Source organism: Synchiropus splendidus, chromosome 1 (assembly GCF_027744825.2).
Source record: "Synchiropus splendidus isolate RoL2022-P1 chromosome 1, RoL_Sspl_1.0, whole genome shotgun sequence".
NCBI lineage: Eukaryota > Metazoa > Chordata > Actinopteri > Syngnathiformes > Callionymidae > Synchiropus > Synchiropus splendidus.
In genome coordinates, this window is record NC_071334.1 from 46,470,629 (window position 1) to 46,483,401 (window position 12,773).

General features: G+C 43.1%; 1 protein-coding gene across 1 annotated transcript in view; it reads left to right on the forward strand.

Moving 5' to 3' along the window:
• Positions 1–12,773, forward strand: part of LOC128769466 (mediator of RNA polymerase II transcription subunit 13-like) — an 89,887-nt gene that overhangs the window by 46,122 nt on the left and 30,992 nt on the right. The window lies entirely within an intron of this gene.

The following is a 12,773-nucleotide window of genomic DNA, read 5'->3' on the forward strand; positions in this document are numbered from 1 at the left end:
AAATTGCCACACCGCTGACTCGTCTTTATCATCCACAAACCAAAGTCTATTTCCTCTCCTCCAGTTTGATTCAGCCAGATTGTCCCCAGTTGCTGTCAGTCCAATTACACCGCTGACTCTGCATAAATACAGTGGATTTCCTGTAAATAATAAATGACTGTGTCAACATGCTGTTACGCTAATGACGCACTGTATCATTAGAAAGACGGCTCCTTAATAAGTTAAAGAGCCCTGATGTCACGTGGCTGCTCTGCCGCGAAGAAAAGAAGCCATTATTTGTGTCCTGAGAAATGATGGCTGCAGTGTGCTCTGGTATTTTGCCGAGCTAGGTGAAAACCTGCGCAACTACAACGCTATGTTTTTGGCAAGCAAATGGCTGAAGCCTTTTGGTTCGCTCATTGCCTTTTGGATTTGGCTAAAGGTACTATTGCTAATGTGTTAAATGTAAATTAAAATGAGCTTAATACAGTCCAGAATCATTTTAAAACAGTATGCCATCATGAAAACTACGCCTGCACAATGTGGGGAAAAGAATTAAAACATTCTTTTTGACTTTTTTTCATCATGAAATGTGAAGCTTATTGCAAGAAAGAACTGTGACAAAACAAAACAATGTTGCGACAATTTTTTTGGTGAGTAAATTGACCGGTAAACAAAGGTTTCAATTAAACAAAAGGCCATTAAAATTGTTATATAAGTATGAATAAAAAACACAACTCATGAGCCACGACAAAAGATTTTTGAAATTGGCTTGTTCACGTAAAGGCTTCAATGAAAAAAGAAACCAAACACTCAGTTGACCAATTGACAGTTGTAGTTATGTGGGTATGGTGTCGCACTGTGCAAGGTGTCCATACGCTCCTCTTTCTTCGCACAGCTTCATCATACTGTGGTGACATTAAAGGTTTGTAGTGTTGCCTTGTGGTGCTGCATCGAGGGAAAAACATGTCTTTGCAAATCACCCGAGAATGACGCTCCATGTGTTGTTTGAATCCAAAATACATTGTCACCAACTCATGAAAACAAACACAATATCCAAAATAAAGTTGATCAAGTTTTAACCTTTGTGCAAAGGACCTTTCTCAAACTGCTGGCTGTTATAGGTTGGGTGCAGGATTCTCCCAGGGCTTGCGCAGCATAGGGGCCCCCTTTGCTGGGAAATACTGTTTATGTTTAAGGTATACTGTTAAGGCGGTCCAGGAAAAATGTTCAATGCTCTCTGTCGTCCATCCTTCCCCTCAACTTGCCACAGTTTTTTTCTGCCATCTGCATCATTCTGGGAAGATAGTTTTGCCGTGTCTTCTTCTCTCCCGACTTATTTGTTTTCTTGGCTGCTAATTTTATTGCTCTTCATACTCTCTGATGTATTTTGGTGTTGTTTACTCCCTCCCTCCCCACCACCTGCTCCCATTATCAGGATGCCTCACGAATGCCAGTGGTGGTGTCGTAAGCCTCCTGTATTCATACCAGGTTAACTGTAATCCGACACAGTGTGTGGCAGGAGTAGCTTAGACAAGTTGAGGCGACGTGTTGCTTGAGTTGCGTGTCCGTGCCACTCGTGCGGATCTGGTCTTCACATCAGAAACAAAACCAGATTTTTGCAACACATGATCACAATGTTCCGACTCGACTCTGTTTTAAAAATAAAAGTCAAATTCCCCCACGGTCAGAGCCAGCAGTGGGCCGGCCGGTGCTGCGAGTGTGTGCAAACAAGGGGAAGTTGCAGTCACGGGGCCGGTACCAGACCTTCTTCATTATCCAGTTTGACCTCAAAGCAGCCGTGGCGCTCCGTGACTCAAAAGATTCTCATGGAGACGTTCATAACAGCACTTTGGCAACACATTTAGTTTGCAGAAATCTGTGGCGCTTTAAAAACACCCTGGTCGCCGCTCTCCCTCTCTGCCTGACTCACTCCCAAAAATATGCAAGCAGCTCTGGCTCAGTCACCTAATTGATTCCAGATTTCACTCTCCTCCTCCTCCTCCTCACTGTCACTGCTGCCTGCTCTGCCAACATGCAACCTGTTCTTATTCAGTTATGCACATTTGTAGTTTGACATAAATAGATCATTTTAGACAACTACAGACAACTAGCTGAGTTGCTGCATGAAAAAAAACATGTATTTTGTGTTTGCAGTGAAGCTGGTCTGAAAAAGCCAGTAGTTTTGTGTTCTCATTCGTCTTGTAATATCTGCCCATATGCAAGTCCCTGCGGTATGACACAAAGTAGCAGTGATACAATGGAAGAGCACTCACAGAGCACAGACCTCTGGCAAGCAGCTCATTTCCACCTATGACGTGACTTTCACCCAACCCTGATGAGCTGCTGCTCCAACAGTTTGTTGTGCTTTTGTTCTATGGGGCTAAAACGTAGGGCTGTTGAAAATAATTGCTTTATACTTATGCTGAAACAGGGCATCTTATTTGGGATTTTACAGACTAGTTGGACAAGACACACGCTGTGTGAAAGATATGTCACGGGAAAATACCGTCATCATGACTACATCATGACATCAACATGCTTCCCACCGGAGAAGCTAACAGCAGCAACTGCTACTGGAGCATCCGAACCAGCCCAAACAGCAGTAGATCTTAAGTGTCAGTGCCCTTTCTTGGACCAGAAGTGTGAGATGATGAACAGTAAAAATGAATGAAGAATGAAGTAATGCCTGAAGGCGTGAGTTTCTGAGTTGTTTTGGATGGACTGACCTGTCCATGGTGTCTTCTGCCTATGTAGCTCCAACCACTCTATTTAAATTCATTTATTTCTTCAGTCATAAATGTTTCGTGTTTCCCTTCATCTAGTGTGTACAATTTTCAAGTCACCTATTTGATAATTCATTTGATTAATTTCGACTTTAAATTGATTTATGTCTGTCGCAGCTCCGTCTAGTAACATTGAGTTCATCCTCTAATTCATGGCAGTCTGTAAACTGCACAAAGAATCAGCATGGACTGAGCTGCCTGCACAGTGTGAATCTTGAGACTGCGAGGTGTCACCAAGAACTTTAGGAAACGGTGTCAGTGGAGCGTGAGAACCAGTGTAAGGCTGCCACGTGGACCCGGGTGTGAGGTGCCGGGTGTTCAAGGTGTAATGATCTGAAGGGTTGACAGATACGAGGTGCAAAGGAGAGTGGAAAATATGTTGGGCCCTTTGTTTGGCAGTGAAGTGGCACATTAGTCGACGTTGTAAACACAGCGCTTCACTCTGCTGCTGCTCACCACAGTGTGTGGGATGTTTGCTCTTTCATTCATTGTCTCAGGTGCAATTAAACCTGAGACTCTATATATATATATATATATATATATATATATATATATATGATTGAACAGTTTGTTCTCCAGGGAACCTTTGTCAGTGCAGGAGTTCCTGGTCCACTGATCACACTGATGCACAAGACATGTGGCAGCTAGGATGATAACAACAACAACAAACATGGAGGAATCCCTGAACCAAAGCAAACAAAAGCTTCTGTTTGCTTTGGTTCAGGGAGGTTTTTCACTACACAATGGCCAGGGTTTCCACTTCTCTGAATGGACTTGAAATTCTTATACAAATATTTTCAAGACATTAAAAGAGCTTTAGTTTCAATAAGGTGATATAAAAACTTGTGATTTATTGTGCTTTTTTTCCATACACAAGCACACAGTCGGATCATACAATTTGATTTAACTGATTTGTCCATATTCAACTTGAAAGTTTCTATGAGTCTGATTTTATTTCATAAAACTACTTTCGATGAGAATAACACCTGCTGCAGTCACCAGTAATTAAAATGAAACAATGGACTGAAAGGAACACTGAAACGATTATTTCAGGCAAAATATCAGGAGTTTCAAACCAGCTATTGATGAAGTAGGTTCCTGAAACTTGTGCGTAGCTGCTTTAATGATGATTGCCAAACACAAAAATGAGTGGAATCGCCCCGTGATGAAGAGCTGAACTCCCTCTCCTAAACTGCAGGCTGATGTGAATGCGCAGGATTGCAGCTTCGGTCACGGTGCTCTGCTCGCTGTCTGTTCCCGAGGAAGAGTGTTAGCCACCGTGACACCCTGTGAGGGGATGACGGCTTCTTAAATTCATGTCTGAAAACATCTTAGTGGAGCCAATTTGGGCCGGCTGTACCGCCGCGACTGTGTTTCTGGCTGTGTGAGGGGTTGTTAGGACACTTGTGACATCATTCACTCCGACGCTGGGGCGTATTTATACTGATAAGGTGGCAGCAAGCGCAATTATCGTGGAAAAACAACTTCAGAAGTGTCGCATTCTTTCATGGTTTGTGTCGCAGTTTAGGAAAAAGGGAGGCGGCGGTATGCCAGCATAACGTCCACAAATCAAAAGCTGTGTCAGGCTTCTAATGACTCTATTAATTCCTAGTTTAAAAAGGTAAACATCTGTGAAGCGTTCTTACCTTTAATTGTCCAGACGGAGATGCTCTGTGTGTGTTATGCATTTGAAACAAACTGAGCAATTCTGGTGCCAACATGTTTTCAAGCACTGCAGTGACGTCAGCATTTGCTGCTTGTTGGAGATGTTTGGAAGTGGATGAGCACATAAGAACCATCGCTCACTGAGGCAGCTGTGGATCATCCAAGTAACCTGGTGTCATTCAACACGCTCCAAACTCCAGAGAGACTGCAGCTCAAGCGCTCAAGTATTGACGTTTTACAATCAAAGAAGATCTTCTCCAAGGGAAAAATGATTAAAAATACATGCAGCGTACAACATTGGAACCACCTGATGATCATCGTCATTGATCCACCTGTTCCCAACTTGAAGTCGTGATTTCCCCTTAAGCATATGTGTAAACTGTGAAACTTGAAAGAGTTGACCCGGCTTAAACAATCTGTTTAAGTTAGGTTTAGGCATCTCATTGTAGTCAATGAGTCGAACAATAATAAAGAAATGAACTTATGCTGCTGCAGCAGCCTGTGACTGAGCGCTATCTTCGCCCGCTGGGTTCAGTTTTCATTGGTCTAAAATGCATCTCCAGACGTATTTGTAAGGCAGGGGAATGAACAGAGTGATCCCTCTTGTCGGTCATATTAGAGTCAGTGGTGTGCCCTGTTCAGGCTCTGCAGCAGTCAGTCAGGAGTGAGACTGGAGAGGAGCAACTCGAACACAGTGTTGTAGAAATAAAGGAGGGGGAAAGTTATTACAGCACCTTCACGCTACGACCATGGTTTTGATGTCTACTGACTTGTTTTGGCGCTAGTGTTTCAGCCAAAAAGCAAAAATGCAGTTTGATGTTGTGTCTGCTGCCGGTGCTTCTTCTATGATCACAATACTGATCAAAATAATTTAATAATCATTTTGGCCATCGTGCTGCCCTACTAGATGTTGCTCCTTTTTACATACTCCCCCTTCAGAATTTGAAGGTACAGAACCAAGGGATACAGTAGTTTTCTCATACGGCACGTAGCACTTCTACTGTGCTGATCCTCATGTGGCCCACAGAATTGTTCGCACCTCAGCTACGTAAACCTTACTCCAGTAGACAACTGAAGTAAATGAACTTATTTGTCGTGAGCTCAGTCCAGTAATAGTCATGACCTGGGATTATTATCTGGTGGGACGTGTGTTACTGTAGATTATTTTACTGTTCATCTGTTGAGCAAGAGTTTGTCGACTCTGACATTACATCATCATCATGGCTCCCTCTTTTTTTTCCTTCCCTGTCTTCATCTCTCTTCATGAAAGGGAACAAAGGCATGTGACCATGCACGTGCTGGAGCGGCAGGACTCACACACACACACGCACACACACACACGTACACGGTGAATGGAGAGCAACTTCTGCTCAGACATGCAGCAGTGCAGCTAATTAGTAAAGTGGCAGTGAGGTTTGTGTGAGATCACATACACATAATGTGACTCACACGTCTCCTGGTGGGCTGCACACTACATCCATACCCCGGGACGCAGAGGCTGCTGCTGCTGCTGGTATTGATCCAGGACAAATGAACAAACGAGAGCGAGTGAGGGAAGAGGAAGGAGATGTGCAGAGGGTCACTGTGTGTGTTGTCACACGCCCCTTCCCCTCTTCCTCTGATCCGATCAATACCATCATGTGTCTGTTATCACAGTGGAGCTCCAGTGAGCGGTCACGCCACCTAGTGGTGCGAGACGCTGCTGAAGCCGAGGTGGACCATTCCGCCGCAGCAACTAGTGGCAGCGCTGACCTGAATCCATCAGCATGTGTTTGCGTGTTGCGTGGCAGTTAAGAGCGCGGCGGAAGGTTGTGGAGAACAAATATGCATTCATATGCTCTCATAATTCACAGCCGCCTTCGCAGCGGCGCAGGAGCTGCCGTTGCATCCTCACATGAGCTTCGGACAGTCATCTTCCATTACGTTGTGAGGCGCAGCTAAAGGCCAATTCAACGGCATGTATTATCTCGCCAGACAAATATTTTATATTTATAAAACACTTCTGCTCTGCTGTTGTTTAGGGCTTTTTACATTCATAACAGATCATACAGTGATCCTCAATATTGGGAAGAACACGTCATACATTATGCAATGATTTCCTTTTTCAACTTATACAAAGTGTACTTTGTTGTACAAAGAAAATGTTGAGTATATGACTTGAATACATTGGTATTGTCTATAAATCAGGTCACATTCAAGACGCCTGCATTGTTTCACAGCTGTTACCTTATATTAGCATAAATTATCGTGAAAACTGAACCAGGTTTGTCAACGTATTCTCACTTGAAGAAAAATGAAATGGCTGAGAGAGTACTGTAATTCATCTCCATGTTACTGTACATATCTGCTGTATAAAGTTGAACCCAAATGGGAAATACATGCATGCCACATTAGCATTTATCTTAGCTTAGCGTTATAGCCTCCAGCCACTTTACTGCTTTAAGTTTCGTATCAAGTATTTCCAGTTGTTATATTCAAGATGTAGTAATTCTGCTCTTTTAAAGAGACTTGTGGTCACTCGAGCTACTCATTGCTAAAGTAGCATTGCAGCTACATTAGGTTCACACTGTACATTCTTAAGTATTGAATCCTTCTGAGTTCTCACCTGTAAAGGTTTTAGTGTCACGATGTATCGAGGTATTCCTCTGTAGCATTGTAGCTGGTACGTCTCTCTGTCAGCTACGTGTGCGTAACTGCGTCATCTTGACTTGGACCTTCATTAACCGGGTGATTTAGCTGTGTTTTATATGTGTTGCCTTTGTTTCAGCCACACTTACAAACAGTAAAAAAGAATCAACACAATATTATCTTGACCTGTCATTGTTAATGGAATTCGTTTTTTGCATGTTTTCGGTGTATAAACTGTACAGACGCTTCTTCACAACACCATGCAAATGTATATATCTTTGGACACAATCAATTCATGTAAATCAAAGTTCTATACATGCACTATGGGTAAAGACTTACAAATGGCGATAAGATGGATCAAAATTGCCATTATTTTTAACCCGACGCGACTCGGAGCAATTTAAAATAGCATCACCATGATGGCAGTCTGAACTTCTTCGTCTCTTGTGCGTCAATAATGAAGTGTATGTTTGGAGCGGGAATTGTTCACCCTCTGCTGTTGTATATGTTTCCTATGAGCTGCAGCTCTTCATCAGAGCGCAGCAAACACGACAGCTCTGGCTAATTTAATCGCGAGTACGGTTGATAACATCCAGAATGGGAGGCTGCAGCTCTGATGACGGATGGATCATGATGCTTTAAAGCTCTGCTGCACTCAGCTGTACGTTTACCGCTTCTCCCCCGGGCCGTCTGTTTCCCTCCTCTGATTAACAAGCAGGGAAATACTCCAAACATGCTGCTCCTCACTGGCTCGGCTTTAAACGCTGAGGTGTGCCATGTTTTCTCCTGCCTGCACCTCGCCGTTCCCAACGGGATATCGCAGATTAAAAGTCTCCCCATTGTTGTTTTTCACGCTCATTTTCTTCCTTTTCAATGTTTGTGTGAGGATCCGACTGTTTGTGTTTTCATCCGACTGTTTGCTCAGCAGACTCATTTTACACCCGTGCTGATTGTGGCTGTTACTGTAGAAACACTCTTTTTACGTCGCACACACGCGCTGTATTATGACGACCTTGAATATCACGTGACCCATTGAGACGGAGCGAAATCAAGGTAATTACAGCCGAGGTGCTGGCTAACATTTTGAAAAGGCTCTCACTTCAGCTACGCTTGTGGCAGAGTTGTAGACACTCGGGTGTTCAATTGCTTTGGTCTTTAATGCTTAATAATCCTCCTCAATTTTCAGGTTAGTTTTCCACAGCAGTCATGATTCTGATAGCAACTTTGGCACTTTAGTTTCTGCAAATCTACACGTATGGTGCCGTCCAGTTGTGCTGGGACCTGGGAAGCTCACGGTTACACCCCCTGGTGACGTGAAAGTGGGAAGATTCTCACCACATCGACTACACAATCCAAGATGGCTTCCCCTTACATAGATAGGAAGTAGATGTTTTGAATCAATGAAATTTGCTCTTTAAATGTTCGTACATGAGAGTATCTTTGGAGGACCTCACTATCTTCTCTCGCATCTTCTCCTCCATAACTGGAATGCACTGAACCTGGCTCTGACGTTGTTTGTGTTAAAGTGACATGAACCTTTGGGCTGACTTTAACACCGTGGCAAATTTAGCGTCTCTTCCATTGCTGAACTGCACTTCAACTAGCAACTAAAACGGAAATTTGAGCTTCACCTTTTAGCATTTTGGAAATACTTTGCCGACATTAGCACAACTGCTTTCATATAACTTCATACATATGGTAACTTAATATACTGTAGATAGCATGCCAGCCACATTTGGTCATCTGGATATTTTTACGAGTACAACTGGAATACTCTTCATTTCCTTATCTTCTGCTGTGTTCCAGTGACCTCAGAAGTGGATAGTCACAGCTGGGAATGGCTTTACAAGCTAGCTCAGCACGTTCCAGTCACCAGTTATCGCAGGCACAACCAGACTAGCGATAGCCACCGTTAGCACAGTCCGCTCTGCAGTTTAGATGTACAGCATGAACATTTTAAATTACACGACAGAAACATTTCTATGTATGTGTTGAAAAATGTAATGTAGCGCATAGAATGATTTAGAGAAAGAAAATAGCTAGAATTATTTCAGGAGCTCTACTCATTGTTTACGCGCCGGGCAGCCATCTTGGATTGTGAATTTGGGGTGGTGCGAGTTCTCCCACCTTCCCACGTCGTCTTGGGGGCAGAGCTGGGAATGGAACGCAGCATTATCTCTGTTGCTGTCTTACTTTACTCTGTTGTGTAGCCGAGGCAGTAATAATGACATTCTTCGGGCTTTCTTGTGTATTCAGTACTTTTGATCCTCCTTGTTGATGGTGTCAATAATAGATGCTGTATTGCGCGGCTGCGGTGAATATTTCATCTGCTTCGGGGAAGTGACATGCGCAAGTCAGTCGAGCGAAAGTTCATATCAGTCCACTCCTCTGGGGCCGTTTGGTTCAGGTCTGCAGATTTTTGGGTGCCACTGTCAGACTGAGCATGCAGTGACACGGTGAGGGCGATTAATGGGGGTCAGGACCTGCTGTGAGGAGCAGCGTGCTGGTGGAGGTGGTGGTGAGGGGGGTGTTTGGACTCCAAGGGAAGGGGAGTAAGAGGAGAGATGGAGACAGTTGAGAGCTAATGAGCTGGATTTGCTGGAGACTTGGCATTCTGCTCATCTCTGCTCTGTAGAGGAGCTGGCGAGAGCCAGCTTCCTGTCTGAGCCCTGAAGCAGGAGTAAATGAGGAGGGGGGGTGAAGAACAGAGGAAGGAGGAGAGGGAGGAGGGTGAGGGGCACTGAGGAAGAGGGAGGGGGACAGTGTTGAAATTGAATGCCAGGGCGCCATGTTCTCACCGCCAGCGTTGCCATGGTTACAGGGTAATTCTGGCGAGTAAGGAAATTTCATTCACTCTGGTATGAAGAAGATAAAAACAAGATGGGAAATATCAACACAGAGCTGAAGTGGGAGGGGGTGCAGGCAGCAACATGAGTGAGAAGAGGGTGCTGGTGGGGGGGTGGCTGACACCGCCCCTCCCCCTAGCAACCCGCTCGTCTCTCCTGCCTTGTGTATTTCTGTGTTGCTGGCTTGTTTCTCCACCACCCTGTAAGCAAACACAACACCCACAATCCTCCAGTTGCTCCAGCAGCCCTGCAGGTATATGGCAGAGAACAAAGAGAAACACTGTTAACCGGCTGCTCCGTGTGTGTGTGTGTGTGTGTGTGTGTGTGTGTGTGTGTGTGTGTGCGCGTGCGTGTGTGTGTGTGTGTGTGTGTGCGCGTGCGTGTGTGTGTGTGTGTGTGTGTGTGAGGCCGAGAGAGAGAAGAGTGTAGGCATGCCAGAGTGTTCTCAGGGATGTGACAAATCAGGATCATTGTCTGAAACACATGACACACATGTAAACTGACATGTCATGATGGAGCGCCCTCATTTGTGACTGGATGTGTTCCCAGAATCATGGCAGGAAAAAAAAACAAAACGATATATTTAGTGATCATCTCGATAATGTGACAAAAGTTCCGTTATAAACCAAATGAAAAAAGCAGCACATTTCTTGTATTAGATTCATGTAGAAACAGGAGGAAAGCTAAGACAGTCATCTAAGACTGAAGAAATTTGATCCGTGTGTTGTAAAAATATGAGTCCAGTCAACATTAAATATTTTATAAAACAATCTAAGACGTATAAAATGTATGTCTTCTTTTTTATTGGAAAAAAAAAGCGTCTCAAATTGGACTGAATTATGTGGTCAAAATGACATTGTTTTGAATAATGAATAATACAAGAGGATGTAGAATGGCTGACGTCTCCCACTGGCTGACTGTCGATCAATGGCAAGCAGTCAACTGACCTTGGTTGTTGCTCTTCGCTGAACATTAAAGGGCGAGAGCAAAACTGACACCACCTCAGCTTCACATGCCCAATGAGGCGCAGGGGAAATCAGAATTGTTTATTTAGATCTTGAATGTTCATATCTTAAAGTAAATATATTAGTGATAAATTGTTGATTTTGCTGTATTAATATCTAGGTTCATGTCTCATAACAATATATTGTTCATCGCTAACCTCAAATCACCTTTATGCAACAATTTTGCAGCATTTCTTTTCGTAGGACAGTTGGGCAGCAGAGTATTACTTTTATACAATACAAATACATTTTCATAAAATAGTCCTTAATACACTTGTGCTGCACTTTCCACCAATTATTTTTAAATACCCCCTTTGTGGTGTCATATGACACATTTAGATCAGAGAAAATATTTGAATTCATTTGAAAATATTTTACATACATTTTCTCTATTATTTTTTTAAGACATATAAAAAGAAAAATTAAAACATGTTAGACATCTGGAAATCCCCCAAAATTAAGACATTATTTACATCTGACTTGACAACATAAACACACACAAACAAAGAAAAGTTAATCTATATGAAATAAAATGGAGGGAATTGTTAGACAATTTTCTCATGTATGTGTCAGTAACTGGCTGTGCATTTTTAAGGTCATCACATAAAAGGCTGAACAGCTTTACCATGTGCATCGATCTGCGGGTTCATATCCTGTCACATGACCATCAGATGTTTTACAGAAGTACATGTGATCCTCTGCATTGTGAAGAACAACTTTGTTTACACCTGACTATCAGTATGTCCAATGTTTAAAATCACGAGCGACTTTCGTACTGATGTGAAACTACTGTGGAGATGGTCTAATCTGTGGCATTTTAAATACGAAATCAGATTATTTTTATCTTCACCGGGACTGAATGCCGTGCCAGTCAACAACCCGAGCGTGTGTGTGTGTGTGTCTGTCTGTCTCTGCGCACACACACGCACACGCGGGTGCTCTCACTCTTGCTGCTAACTGAGGTTGACAACTGCACGGGGGTTTGACTGTCGCTGCAGCCAAACTGACAGTTGCACTGCCAAGCACCCTCTGTGGACACACGCACTTGTCTAAACGCACACCAGACGCACTCGCATCTCAATTTTTGCTGGTCAGATCCAAAGTCAAACATCCTTGGAATTCAGGATGCGGCATCTACTTGTTGATTTTTTTTAAAATCGCTAAACTTATAACAATCTTCCTGCGCAATACGGGACCTTCAGTGTACTGGTCGTGTGACTTCATTAGGTATTGAGTCCCACCTGGATGTCATAAGCATGGAAAACATTTGTTTCTCTACTATTATTGCAAGAGATGTCGTGTTGCTTTTGAGAATTATGGTTCAATAGTAACATTATAATTCTTAAGTGTAGTTCAATTATTAGGATACACAAAAAGAGGGGGTAAAATATTGAAATATATTTTCCCAAGGCCCTCAACTGACCTTCAGTCTCTTGGTTCTAAACAATTTACAAAGCTTTTATTTGTATAGATTTGTGGTCTGTGATGCTTGTGCTCGAGGCCACTGTGTAAATAAGACGCTTAGATTCATGTGTTGATGCGTCTTGTCACGTGACATTGAAATCTGACTTGAATTTACATCAGCTTGTAGAGGATTCTGCTTGTGACATGGAGTGCAGACAACAGTGAAAGATTTCAGTGGGAATGAGTGAGATTCAAAATAAATGTTGACATCGTTCCCAGGTCACGGGCATGTCAGGCGATAGCTTATTCAAAGCTAGCATGGGAATCATGACGGCAATCTCTCATGTTGAGCACAGCTACAAACATGAATTCAGTGAGATCTTCATAAATGTCTTGGGTTTTGGAAGTCAGATCAATTTTCTTCTCATCCTTCTGTCTGTATTTAGTTTTGATTTCAGTCT